Source organism: Benincasa hispida, chromosome 10, assembly GCF_027475165.1.
Source record: "Benincasa hispida cultivar pf3 chromosome 10, pf3_genome.v1.1, whole genome shotgun sequence".
Taxonomy (NCBI): Eukaryota; Viridiplantae; Streptophyta; class Magnoliopsida; order Cucurbitales; family Cucurbitaceae; genus Benincasa; species Benincasa hispida.
In genome coordinates this window covers 42,877,476-42,889,956 of record NC_143487.1, presented here as the reverse complement: position 1 = coordinate 42,889,956, position 12,481 = coordinate 42,877,476, and the positions used below count along the sequence as shown (strand labels likewise).

Below are 12,481 nucleotides of genomic sequence, written 5' to 3'. Positions count from 1 at the left end.
TATGCGATGATATGTGATACTACTTCTAGATATGTGTTATTAACAAATGTTCTTGTAGTATGCCGTGCCTTGTTACAAGTTTCCTTGCATTGAAACCAAGTATAATTTCACCGTAAGTTTTTCGGTGTGATCCGAGGTCGAACACAGGGACTTATTTAGGTTATTGCATTATATTTGTGATATATGCGACTAGAGGTTTCAATTTAATAAAGAATTTATATACAAGTAATTAAACATGCGATAAAGTAAAGTAAAGTGGTAAAAATGCGATAATAACATAAATTACGCTAAAGTAAATTGCGTTAAAGTAAATCTAAGATAAGATGATACAAGATACAGGATTCATGATACAAGATACTGAGGTCAAGGCTGGCTGTGAAGATTATGCAAAGATCGTGTAATGCGATGACAAGTCTTATGTACAAAGCAGAAACAAAAAAGATAACTAATATAAATAGCACAAGTTCCTTAATTGCGTTAAAGATATAAGTACTGTTCCGTTTTTCCCTTGGCGTAAACCTCTCGATGATCGGCCATGTTCCCACATCTCTGTGGTGAAATAGGGATGAACGTAATGAACGCAGGGCTGCTTCCATCTTTGGAAGATAATGAACGCATTTATCTCTTTAGCACAAATTAAGTTACTCGTTTAATCCATATTAATTACCAATGTATTAAGAAAACTTCATGGAGAAAACGATTAATGGAGGAACGGAAATAGACAGAGAAGTGATAATGAAAGTGATCGAGACATTCAATAAAACTATTTAGCGTCTGATACATGATTTGTGAATGAAGAGATTAAGAAGATGAAATACACTTGATGAAATAGAGTTAGAAACAAATAAAAATAAGCGCCAATGTCTTAGTGCCGATCTAGATGGAGATTTTCTTGCCGGCGTGGATGGATCGTGCAGAAGGATGAGATTCCCTCTCAGTCTTGCTCAACCAATAGCAGGGATCTAAGCACAGAGCTTCATGGCGGAGATCTGGTAGATTCGCACTAAGACTCACCTCTCGGCCTTGTCTCTTCTCTTCCCGGATTTCTTCCGATCAATACTTAGCTCAGCCATTCTTTCAATAATCCAGCATTAATTAGCCCTCGTATCAATTATACCCGTATCAAGTATATCTTCTCTGAATTCTATGGGGGTATTTATAGGTGAAAAGCTTTGACTCTTGGCTTGTGGACCCCACTTCTTGTTATGCAATATTTCTTCTGTATGCGATCAGACCGTCAAATTTGTACAACAGTTAATTGTACACGTGTCACAATCCTCCACGTTTGCATTGCTCAGCTACATCTTTCGATCGATTGCTCGCATACAGTGTTGTTTTTATTACCGCATGCGATTGAAATTCAGCTCTGGATCGACTGTCGCATTGCGCCGTCATTGCATTAATCGTCTTCTCATTGTTGACTGACGAGCACAATGTGACAGAGATGTGTTGTTCAGTTTCTCGTTGAGCCTTGATCGCAAGCGGTGACTTGGTTTCTTGCAAAACAGAGTAAAAATATCTTCTTCTACCATCTTGACGATGTTAGTGGGTGTAATTGCGATAATTTATAATTATTGTATTTCTGAGCTACTTTTCATACAATCGACGCATATTCCTTCTCTTTTGGCCGCAATATCTAAATAAGAAAGCATAAATAACTTGTATTTCTACAAGTTATCAAGTTCAACTCAAGTGCGAGCACATGAAAATCCTCACTCAAGTCGACCTTATTAGAAGGCTGATAGGAGTGCCTTTGTTTTTTTTCCTAGATAAAGAAGGAAGCGAGGACAACTTGGGGACCTTTGATTTATGTAGTAAAGCATCACCACACATAAATAATGGTTGTTTGTTAACAGGTGTTTGTAATTGTTTTCTTTGGCATACATTGTTATATCATGTATCTTTGCCAAAAAAAAAAAATGTTTGTTCAAGTTTTCCCAATTGATATGCTTATTTATATGTTGGAGCTTTAACAACAGGGTTGTAAGTCTCAAAGAAATCTACGTTGAGATGTTGGTGAAAGCCCTTGGCTACAAGTCTGACTTTGTGACGTTGGATCGACCCAGCAAAATTTCTTTTGATCCGGAACACCCATTTACATCCAACAACATCCTGACCAGTAGCAGGTGGAACAAGGATCTGTTGGGCTTGCTTCTTTATATTTGTAGAATTCAGCCCAGATGATGAATAATATTTGGCCTTTCTTTGCTGATCCAAACGTGAGCCCAGTTATTTTGCCCCAAATTAATTTAGTTTGGTAGAAAACTTGTCTATCAATCGCCCACGATCTTTCAGCTGATGCTTTACACGTGGTTTGATCCACTGCTCTTTGTCTGATGGAAATGAAAGAAAAATTGGCTTTTCTGATGGGTGTTTAATCACAATTAATTTTCTTTCTCTCTCTTTTGCTCTCTTGTTCTCTCGTTCTCTGTCCTTTCGAATTCCTTACACTTCTTCTAACCCTAATGTCTTCTTGTTTGATCTGTGCAACTACTTTGAGTAAACGATGAAAAAAAACATGCAATCGTGTAGACGATGGGAAGAAGAAATGAAGAGCAACCATGCAATCGTGTAGACGAAAGGAAGAAGAGATGGAGAAACACAACGATATACGTGGTTCAACTTATTGATGCCTACATTCACGAAAATGAGGGAGATTTTTATTAAGAGCTAAATCACAAATTCTTTCTTTTTACAGATTTCAAGTTCTTCTTAAAGCTTTTTATATTTTATGCTACAAAATTTGTAAATGATGAGTATTTATACTAATTTCTGATACAAGTAGTTACAATAACTGACTGTAAAAGTTAAAGAAATGTGAAATAGTTCTTGAATATTGAATGTTTAAGCTTATATTCTTCAGAATCCAAGTTTGATTCTGACGTAAAGCTTGAAATTCATGATCCATGGTTTCATTCTATACTGGTGTGGATAGGGCATTTGTCACTCTTGAAGGTTCGGTGTTGTGCCAGTCTCTTATGGATGTGGATAGCCACACCTTAAGCTTGAAGATACCTGCCTTGGCTCTCGTTATCATGGGATGACTAGTTGAGAGTTGAGAATGGTCGATAGCTGTAGATGAGGGTATCCGTGAAGTGGAGAGGGGCAATTGGGTGGTGGGAGATGGAGAGGTAGACTGGCTTGGGGAAGACAATGAGTCAGTCAAGGTTGAACTTGGGGAAGGATCCCCTCGATTTGGGAAAAAAACTGACACACAAGGAGGGGAAGTGGGACCAAATGGGTTGGGTGATGGTATATATGTGGCAAGTGAATGTTATGTTAGCCTGTTGATTGTGGGACTTGGGCAAGAGGAAGTACTAAGGGTTTGGGTCAGTCCATTTGTGTTGGGCATAGGTTGAAAAGGTGTCGGGCTAGATTGGGCTATTGGTAATGGACTAGACAATTCAGTGGACTGAAGATCCCATGGAGCACTCAGAAGATAGCCTGTGGTACCTGAACTGAAAAAGTTCAAAGATTCACGTGACAACCCAAAACCTGTTTCACAACGAAAGGAATTTTCATCAAACTCAACATATCTTAAAATGTAAATTTTACCTGACGAGTTGAGGCATTTATGTCCTTTTTGGACTGGACTAGGGCCCAAGTAAATACACTTTTCTAATTTGTATTGAAACTTTTGAGAGTTGTATGGTCTAAGGCATGGGTAGCAAGCATAACCAAAAGTTCAGAGATCACAGAAGTTCAATTGTCTTTGTATTACTTTTTTTCCATGGGAAACTGTCCTTTTTTAACACCGTAGATGGAAGCCCACTAATGATAAACATGGTTGTCATGAAGGTCTCCCACCAGAACCTTAATGGCATTAAAGCTTGGGTTAGTAAAATTAGTCCCATTTCCACTATGTGTCGATGCTTCCTTGCAGCTCTTCCGTTATGAGATTATGTATAAGGACAAGAGAATCTAGATTTAATCTCTTGGTCAGCACATATTTGATGTACCTTTTTGTATTCACCTCCATTGTCAGATTGAAAAGCTTTAATAGATTTTTCAAATTGACTTTTTACCATTTTTAAGAAGTGATCAAAGGTAGCCACTGCATCACTTTTTAACTTTAAGGGATATATCCACAAACCTACTAAAATTAATAATGAAATGCACATAGTATCTATAATCGTCAGTAGACATGACAGGAGTAGGACCCCACAAATCTGAATGAACTAAATCAAATGGAGCAAGGGAATGAGATGAAGAGTATGAGAAAGGAAGAGCATGAGATTTGCCAAACTTACAAGCTTGACAAAAATTGAAATTTTCATTGGCTTTCACTAGTAGATTACATTTTTAATGACAGCATGTAAAACTTTTAAGGATGGATGTCCAAGTCTCTTATGTAAAACTATTTTTGACACAACAATATTAACACAATTATTCTGAACAACTGCAAAGCAAGCCATTATCTTATCTTCTAACTTCAAGCAAGAAGCAACCGAACCTGAAACACTACCAATGGCTCTTATTGTTCCAACCTTGTAAAGCCCATCTTTAAGTTCCCTCTTCAACACCACTTTGCTCATATGAATATCCTTGACAAGACAATAACCATCATGAAGTTCAATAAACACCTTGTTATCTTGAGCCAATTTAGACACACTAATGAGGTTTTTAGTAATTTCAGGAACACACAAGACATTTTTCAATTTCAACCTCCCATCAACAGTGGCTAAAGAGCATGAATCGATATGAAAATAGATAAGGTAACACCATTACCGATTGTTACTTTCTCATTACCTCCATACTCAGATGAATGTGTCATGCCACAGAGTCTGAGGTCATATGATTTGAAGCCCCATTGTCCATATACCATCCAAGATCAATGACCGATTCAGGGTGTAGCGATGAATTGGTTGTGTTTTGAGCTGCCAGAAATGCTTGATTAAACTATTGTGTTTTAGTGTTGGGTCTATTTCGTTGAACATTTCCTGAAAATGGTTGTCCCTGAGAGATTTGATTGCTATTCTGATTGGAGGGAAAACGATATCCAGTTAATTTAAAGTAGGTTAATGCAATATGACCTTATTTGAAGCACACTTGACAAGTAGGACAATAGTTTCCACGACCGCGTCCTCTTCCTCGATTGTTCCCTCTTGATCCATTGTTCTGTTAGGGAGGTCTGCTACTTGTGAAGGACTGTTGTTGTTTGTTTCCACCACTGCTTGTGGTGAGAGTCACTGAGGATGTGCTACCAAATGATGTTGTTTTATGAGTGTTTTGCAAATCAAGATGTTTTTCAAAACTCAACAACTCCGATTGCATATCGGACCACTTAGTGTTCACCCTTCCTTGGATTGTTGTGGCCACTGGATTATACTCCTTATCAAGTCCAATAAGGACTTGTGAAATTAAAGATCGAGTTGGGATAGGACTATCAGTCAACTTCAAGTTATCAGCATGATTCTTCATAAGACGTAAATAGTCATTCATTTTCATATATCCCTTACGGGTAGACTGAAATACCTGACAAAGATAGTCTTCTTCAGCACGAACTGAATAAAGATTTTGGCAGTTTTGTGACCCATTACATGAGTTGCAACTTCAACAGTCATCGAGTTGTAAAGCCATGCTAAAATGAGTTGTCTATAGCTATCCACGATTCATACAGAGGACTCACGGTGGATAAGATGTTGTTGAGGAGCTTGAAGCTATTGTGCCGGTTTGTACAGACGTGGTGCCTATCCCAACAACAGTGACAGCTGCAAAGGTTGGAGCTACTAGAGTTACGGGTGAAGTTGCAGCGGCTGGAGATTCACTAAACATAGGTAGGCAAACATTTTCACCAGTGAGATGCCCCAAAATGCGATAACTCCTCAAAATCAGGTGGGCAAGGTTCTTCCATAGCAAAAAAATTGCTCCTATCCAGCTTGATGGTGGTAATCTGATTTAATGGTGGGCTGCTATAGGTAGGACTGTTGAAGGACCCCAAAGACATTAGCAAAGGTGTTGGCCAACGAGCTCTGATACCAAGAGATGAATTAATTTTTCACAATAAGACAAAAGAGCGCAATAAAGATGACATCAGAATCAAGAAAGGGAGAAAGCCCTCTTTCAATATTCAATTCAATACAATCACTGTAGCTATAAGGGTGCATTTATACAAGAAGTGAAAGGGAAGTCTAGAAGGCATAATGGACAAAATAGGTGAGCCCTACAAACATTATTCACCAATGAAAAGAATATTACAGTGTACAGAGGGTATTTAATTAATTTGTGGAGCTTTATCCTCTAATTTAGATTTTTCCTTCACAATGTATACTCTTATTTCATCACATCTCACACGCAATATGCGTTCATTGTCTACTGCAAATAAAAAGAAAATAAGCTTTACTATCTTGAAGTACTGATCGATTACCAATAGACCAAATTCTAAACAATGGAGAAGAAACCAACCATCACAATCGAGGAATCAAAGACTAGGCGTCAATGGTCAGAGCAGATGCAGACCAAGTACAGGGATGGACCTAAGAGATGAGTTTCATGCAAACTCCTGGAAATAGATGTTTTCAGTGGCTCCCTGCAAGGTACGGCTAAATTAAGAGAAATTTGGGAAGGTTTCACCTCGAGATGTATATTTGCTTTTACAGAAAAGTATGGTCACATAGTTAGTCTTTTATACATCAAGACTGATGCAAGTGTTCTGGCTTCGGGCCTGTACTTTTGGAATCTAGTTTATAAATGTTTTACATTCAATTCGTTCGACATTACTCCTATTTTGAAGAATACCAAGAGTTGCTTCATATGCCCATAGCAAGTGAGTCATTATGACTAAAGGATGCTAGGCAAAAGGGTTACGTTTTGCAAAAATCATGGGCCTAAATGTCAGCGAAACGGAATGTGGCCTTAAAATTAAAGGAGACAGCGAGGGAATGCCATTAGATTACCTTATAGGTTTTATACAACCATACAAGAATGAAAAGCTAAGTCTGGAGATCTTCGTATTCTGTATGTTTGGGACAGTTTTGTTTGCAAATCTTCGAGGGTATGTGGTTGTGAAAATGGCCAAATTCTTTCCACCAATTCAGCATGGGGCTAACTCCATTTCACCCATCTTGGCAGAAACAATCATGTCTTTAAAATTTTGTATGACACAAATGAAAGGAAAGTTCTTTGGTTGTACGCCATTGTTATATGTTCAGTTGTTAAGTCATCTAACGTGTCTGGCTGACTTCGGATACCCAGAGGTAAAATTCTCAAGTCCATGGTTTACAACTAGGAATCTGACTTCAAAGTTTAGGGTCATCAAGCGCAAAGTTGATGCATCAAATAAAGAATCATGGGTGTCTTTCCTGAAAAGTTTGAAAAATGAAGACATAATATGGAGGGCCCCTTGGATGCCATCAAAGCCAATGGTCCACAGGTGTGGCAAATTTCATAATGTCCAACTTTTGGGCCCTTGGGGAGGTACTAACTATGCACAAATTGATCAACTGAAAAATAATGTCAACAATTTACAACAACTAGTTTTGGATTTGAACAAGACACTTGATGCACTTACTAAACAAGTTGTCGAATAAGAAGATCAACTTTAGAAAACCATTTTCTTCAGCCAAATTCTCATCATTTCTGTTCACTTTAGAGATCTTTTATTCTTTTGCAGCATGCAAGCCCTTCATAGCCAACAACTACTTCCCAATTCAAGTGGGAACTGTGTGATTGGACATGAGAAGCACCTCATGCTTGAGAAAAGTGGGAAACCCACTTTTTCAAATTTTCAATTTCAAATTAATTTCTTAATTTCCAATTTTCCAATTAATTCGAAATTAATTAAAACCAATTTGATTTAATTCATAATTAATCAATTTCAACCTTTCAAAATTCAATTTTTCAATTTGAATTTAAAATTGAAATTAATTTTATTTTTAATTAATTAAATAAATAATTTAATATCAAATATTAAATTAATCACACACCTAATTTTAAACATGAATCTTATTCATGTAGTTAATATTTAAATATTATAAACTCTCCAATTTCGTTTAATTTATATCGAATATAATTAAACAAACCTTAATTTATTTTGAGTTTGAACATTTTCGAATTGAAATTCAATTTGAACAATTTAAATTGATATCATTCCAAATTCACTCGATTTAATAATTCAAGGTGTTCATGTTTTACGAGCTAGTAGAGGACCTTATGGACCTACAGATCATGAGCTACAATGATTAAGGTTAATTGGTTAAACTCTTTAGATCGAATTAATCGATACTCGTTAACTATCAAGTCATACCACTATAACTCGATAGTTGTACTCTTCTCACTGTATATATATTTGTGTCTACATGATATAACCATAACCAATAAGTCGACCCTTCACAGGTTGTTCATAATAACGGTGGGGTCAATATGCTATTTTACCCCTGATATTACGTCATGTTCCTTAAGTTCCCACTTCTAATGAAAAATTGGTTTATGATCCAATCACTAAACCAGATCCCTTTCAGGCCAATGAGAGGGTGGGGCCCCTTGTTCAAGACCTAGATTCAGTATTTAAGAGAACAACCATTCTCCTATCCCTAAATCGGGTAGGCGTGAATTTCGTCTTGCACCGTATGTCCCCAGCTATCTACCTAGTCTTACATCTGAAATGGGAGGCTTATTGAGCCGACACTGTTGAGTCAACCCTCACCCATGCAAGTCTAAGGATAATCCCAAATAGATAGGAGTTCATAGTTAGCTCATAATTAAGATCGAGTTACTTAGGTCATCTGCAAAATAGTCCGTCTTAAACACTAAACAACATTATATATTAAGAGTGACGTATTTCTTGGTCCGACCTTATGCAAACTCATTGCATAGGATGCCCTCACTCTTCATGTCAATACATGAACGAATTTGGATCACTTCGTTTGTAGTATCTTTACAACAACTTGTAACAGAATAAGATACCCAACCTTACTCATATACTATAGACCGTTTTGACTATTTACTCGAACTTAATCCATCTTTATTTCTCTACATAAAGTTCAAGTATTCATATAATAATAACCATGGATCTTAGTTTATTGAATTTAGACTTTATGAATGTAATTAATAGATTCAATAACAACTTAATTGATGAAATGTTGAATAACATCTTTATTAAGAATATGTTTAATTTTACAAACTGTGAGTTTTAAGAAATACAACCAAACATATATTACAAAGTTCAAGGGTATTTTTTATAATTTAACCTCAAAGAAAACAATTTAGTGTCCCTCACAAATAACTGCATAACTAAGGAAAAATAACACAATAGAGATGCAACTTAACCAAGACACATTCACATGGTTGTTCAACGACCCATGTCAAGACTAACTGTAAAAGTAGGTTCATTTGAGCCCATGGATGTAGAAGGAGCATTATATGTAGGAACAGGAATTTTATTCGGAAGATTTGGCATAGCAGCCTCAAAATTAAGAACTTGAATCACTTGTTTTATGGAAGGTCTAAGATTAGGGTCTGGATAAGCACTCCATAATCCAACAAGCATCAGACATTCCACTTGTTTTTTGTCATAATCCAATTGCAATTTCTCATCCATGCTATCAATCAGTTGTCCACTCCCATAAAGATCCCAAACCCATTCCACCAAGCCTTTATGAGAATCCTTTTCCATCGAGGTTCTCGACACTCTTCCGGTGGCAATCTCCAAAGCAACAACTCCAAAACTATACACATCAGATTCTTTACTAGCTCTACCTGTACTTATGTATTCAGGAGCTAAGTAGCCCAAAGTTCCCACCAATCCAGTTGTCTGAGCACCCAACTCATGGTCCATTAATCGAGCGAGCCCAAAATCTCCAAGCTTGACATTGAAGTTTGAATCCAACATGACATTACTAGATTTAATATCTCTATGAACCACGCATTGCTCCCATTCTTCATGAAGATATAGCAAAGCAGAGGCTAAACCTAAAGCAATCTTGTATCTCACAGCCCAAGCAAGAGGGGTTCTCTTGCAAAAGAGATGAGAATCAAGACTACCATTAGACATAAATTCATAAACCAACAAGAACTCACCCTTATCATGACACCAACCAATGAGTTGCACCAAATTTCGATGTCGAAGCCGACTAATAATCTTTACTTCAGTTATATACTCTTTTCTCCCCTGTCTCGAACCCCTTGAGATTCTCTTCACAGCCACTGTCAAATCTATGCTTGGCATGTAGCCTCTATACACAGCACCAAATCCTCCTTCCCCTAACTTTCTTTCATTTGAGAAGTTGTCGGTTGCCATAGCAAGAAGCTTGTGAGAAAACCTTCTTGGTCCAGCCCCTCTTTCTAAATCATCATTAATGGATGTCAAGTTTACTTCCTCAAGATTTTCTTGCTCTGTTTTTCTTTTCTTTTCCTTCAACGTCCAAAGTGCAACAAATATTACAATTGCCGCAAGAATTAAGCATCCAACTGAAACCGTTATACCTACAATGACACTAACTTTGTTTCCAGTTCTTTTACCTATTGGCTTCACGTCCAAAGTAGAGTTGAATTCCCAGGAAGATACCGTGTGTCTCTCTAAATAAGCACCAGTCGCCGTTGAGAATCCCACAGTCGCCTGTTGTGGAAGAACCGTCATTAAATCAATAGGATAAGTCAGAGTGGTATTCTCTAACAAAGTGGATGTCTTTTGGTACTTCCAAGATACACTCAAGATTTTGATGGTTGAATTATAGGAAATCCACACATCAGCCAAATCCCCACTGTGTAAGCTAACATTCCAACGTGTGTGATTAGAAGAAGTAACGGAGTTAATATTTATACCCACATGCTGATATGGAGGATCCCAGCCATTTATGCCAGTATCAAACTCAACATGAACAATTTGATTGGCAATTGAACTACTGTAGGTTTTGTTGTAAAGGCCAAGAAACCCACCAGCTGAATTTGGAGGGACGTGAAACCCAGATGGGGCCAAGAAAAAAGCAAGGCCTTGGCCATAGTCTGAAGCTTGTCTTGTATCGATGGTGATGGAGAAATGGGTTGTGAAATCAGTGAGTTTTGCTGTTTCAGAATCCCAAATTTGGATAGGATCTTTGTAAATAGCTCGACCAACATGACAAGAAAAATCAGGGTCACTTAGTAAAATCTCTCCACCAAAAACAACAGCATCTCCTTGATAAAGTATGGTGTTATCATTGGACTTGAATTGGTCTATTTTGAAAGAAACAGAGACAACAGATAGAGGAAGATAGAGAAACAGGATGAAATGGCTTGAAAATGCATACAAGAACCTAGCCATATGGCTTATCAATGGGTCATTCGGTGTATTGGTAGATTATTGTAGCCCTTATAAAAGGTATTTATTGGAAGTTTGTAACACTTTGAAACCATTGTGTGCACAAGCCTAAGAGGCGAATTGGGACAGGACAAAGAATGACTGAAGAATTGTTTAATCAGATAAATTATATGTTCTTTCGGCTCATTTGAATCAAATAAGGAATGGAGTTGATTACTATACTATTCGAACTTCTACTCTTTAAGTCAAACATGTCTTATATCTGCTCTTGTACCTCTTCACACTTTTGATTTCCATAACTTTTGCATGGGTGTGTTTAATGTCTTTGAACATTATCAAAATAATATCCAACAAATTAACATCCGTTTTGTAATTATTTGATTTTTTATTCTTCAAAATTAAGTATATTTTCTCTCATTTTTCATAAATAAAGGAATTGAAATCTTAGCCCAATTCTAAAAATAAAATACAAGTTCTTAAAAATATTTTTTAGTTTTCAAAAATGACTTGATTAATTTAGAAAATGTCGGTTGAAAGTAGAAAACAAAGCAAGAAATTGAAAAATGAAAGGGGTGTTTATAGGTTTAATTTTCAAAAATTAAAATATATATATATATATATATATATATATATCACCTCATTTTGTAACCATTTCGATTTTTATTTTTTGTTTTTGAAAATTAAGTATATTTTCTCTCAATTTTTTACCATGATTTACATCTTTACTCAGTATAATGGTTGAATTCTTAACCAAATTTTAAAAACAAAAACAAATTTATAGAAGCTACAATTTTTAGTTTTCAAATTTTGACTTGGTTTTTTAAACTATTGGTAAAAGGTCGATAATAAATTAAGAATTTTGTTGGTGAAAATAGTGTATATATACTTAATTTTAAAAAATAAAAAAAAAAAAAAATTAATTACCAATCAAGATCTAAATTATTCAGAAAAGAAGCCTAAATTTTTTATTGTGTCTAATAAATTTTTTAACTTTCATTTTGTATCTGATAGCTCTCGAAAGTATTTTGAAATTGATCAAACCTGGACACGTAATCAAAATGTTAGTCTTATTACAATTTTATGTAAGATAAATTCATTATTTTTCGATGTAAATATTAGAATATGTTAGAGACCTATTATATTTATCTTAGATAGAAATTTAAAAGTTGAAAAACCAATTTTACATTTTAAATTTAATGAACGATATATTTTTTTAAAAAAATCATCGACCTATCATAATTTATA

The 12,481-nt window shown here is 36.0% G+C and overlaps 1 pseudogene; it reads right to left on the bottom strand.

Moving 5' to 3' along the window:
* Positions 1 to 9,129: 9,129 nt before the first annotated feature.
* LOC120089267 (L-type lectin-domain containing receptor kinase IX.1 pseudogene) lies at positions 9,130 to 11,239 on the bottom strand (annotated as a pseudogene).
* Positions 11,240 to 12,481: the final 1,242 nt, after the last annotated feature.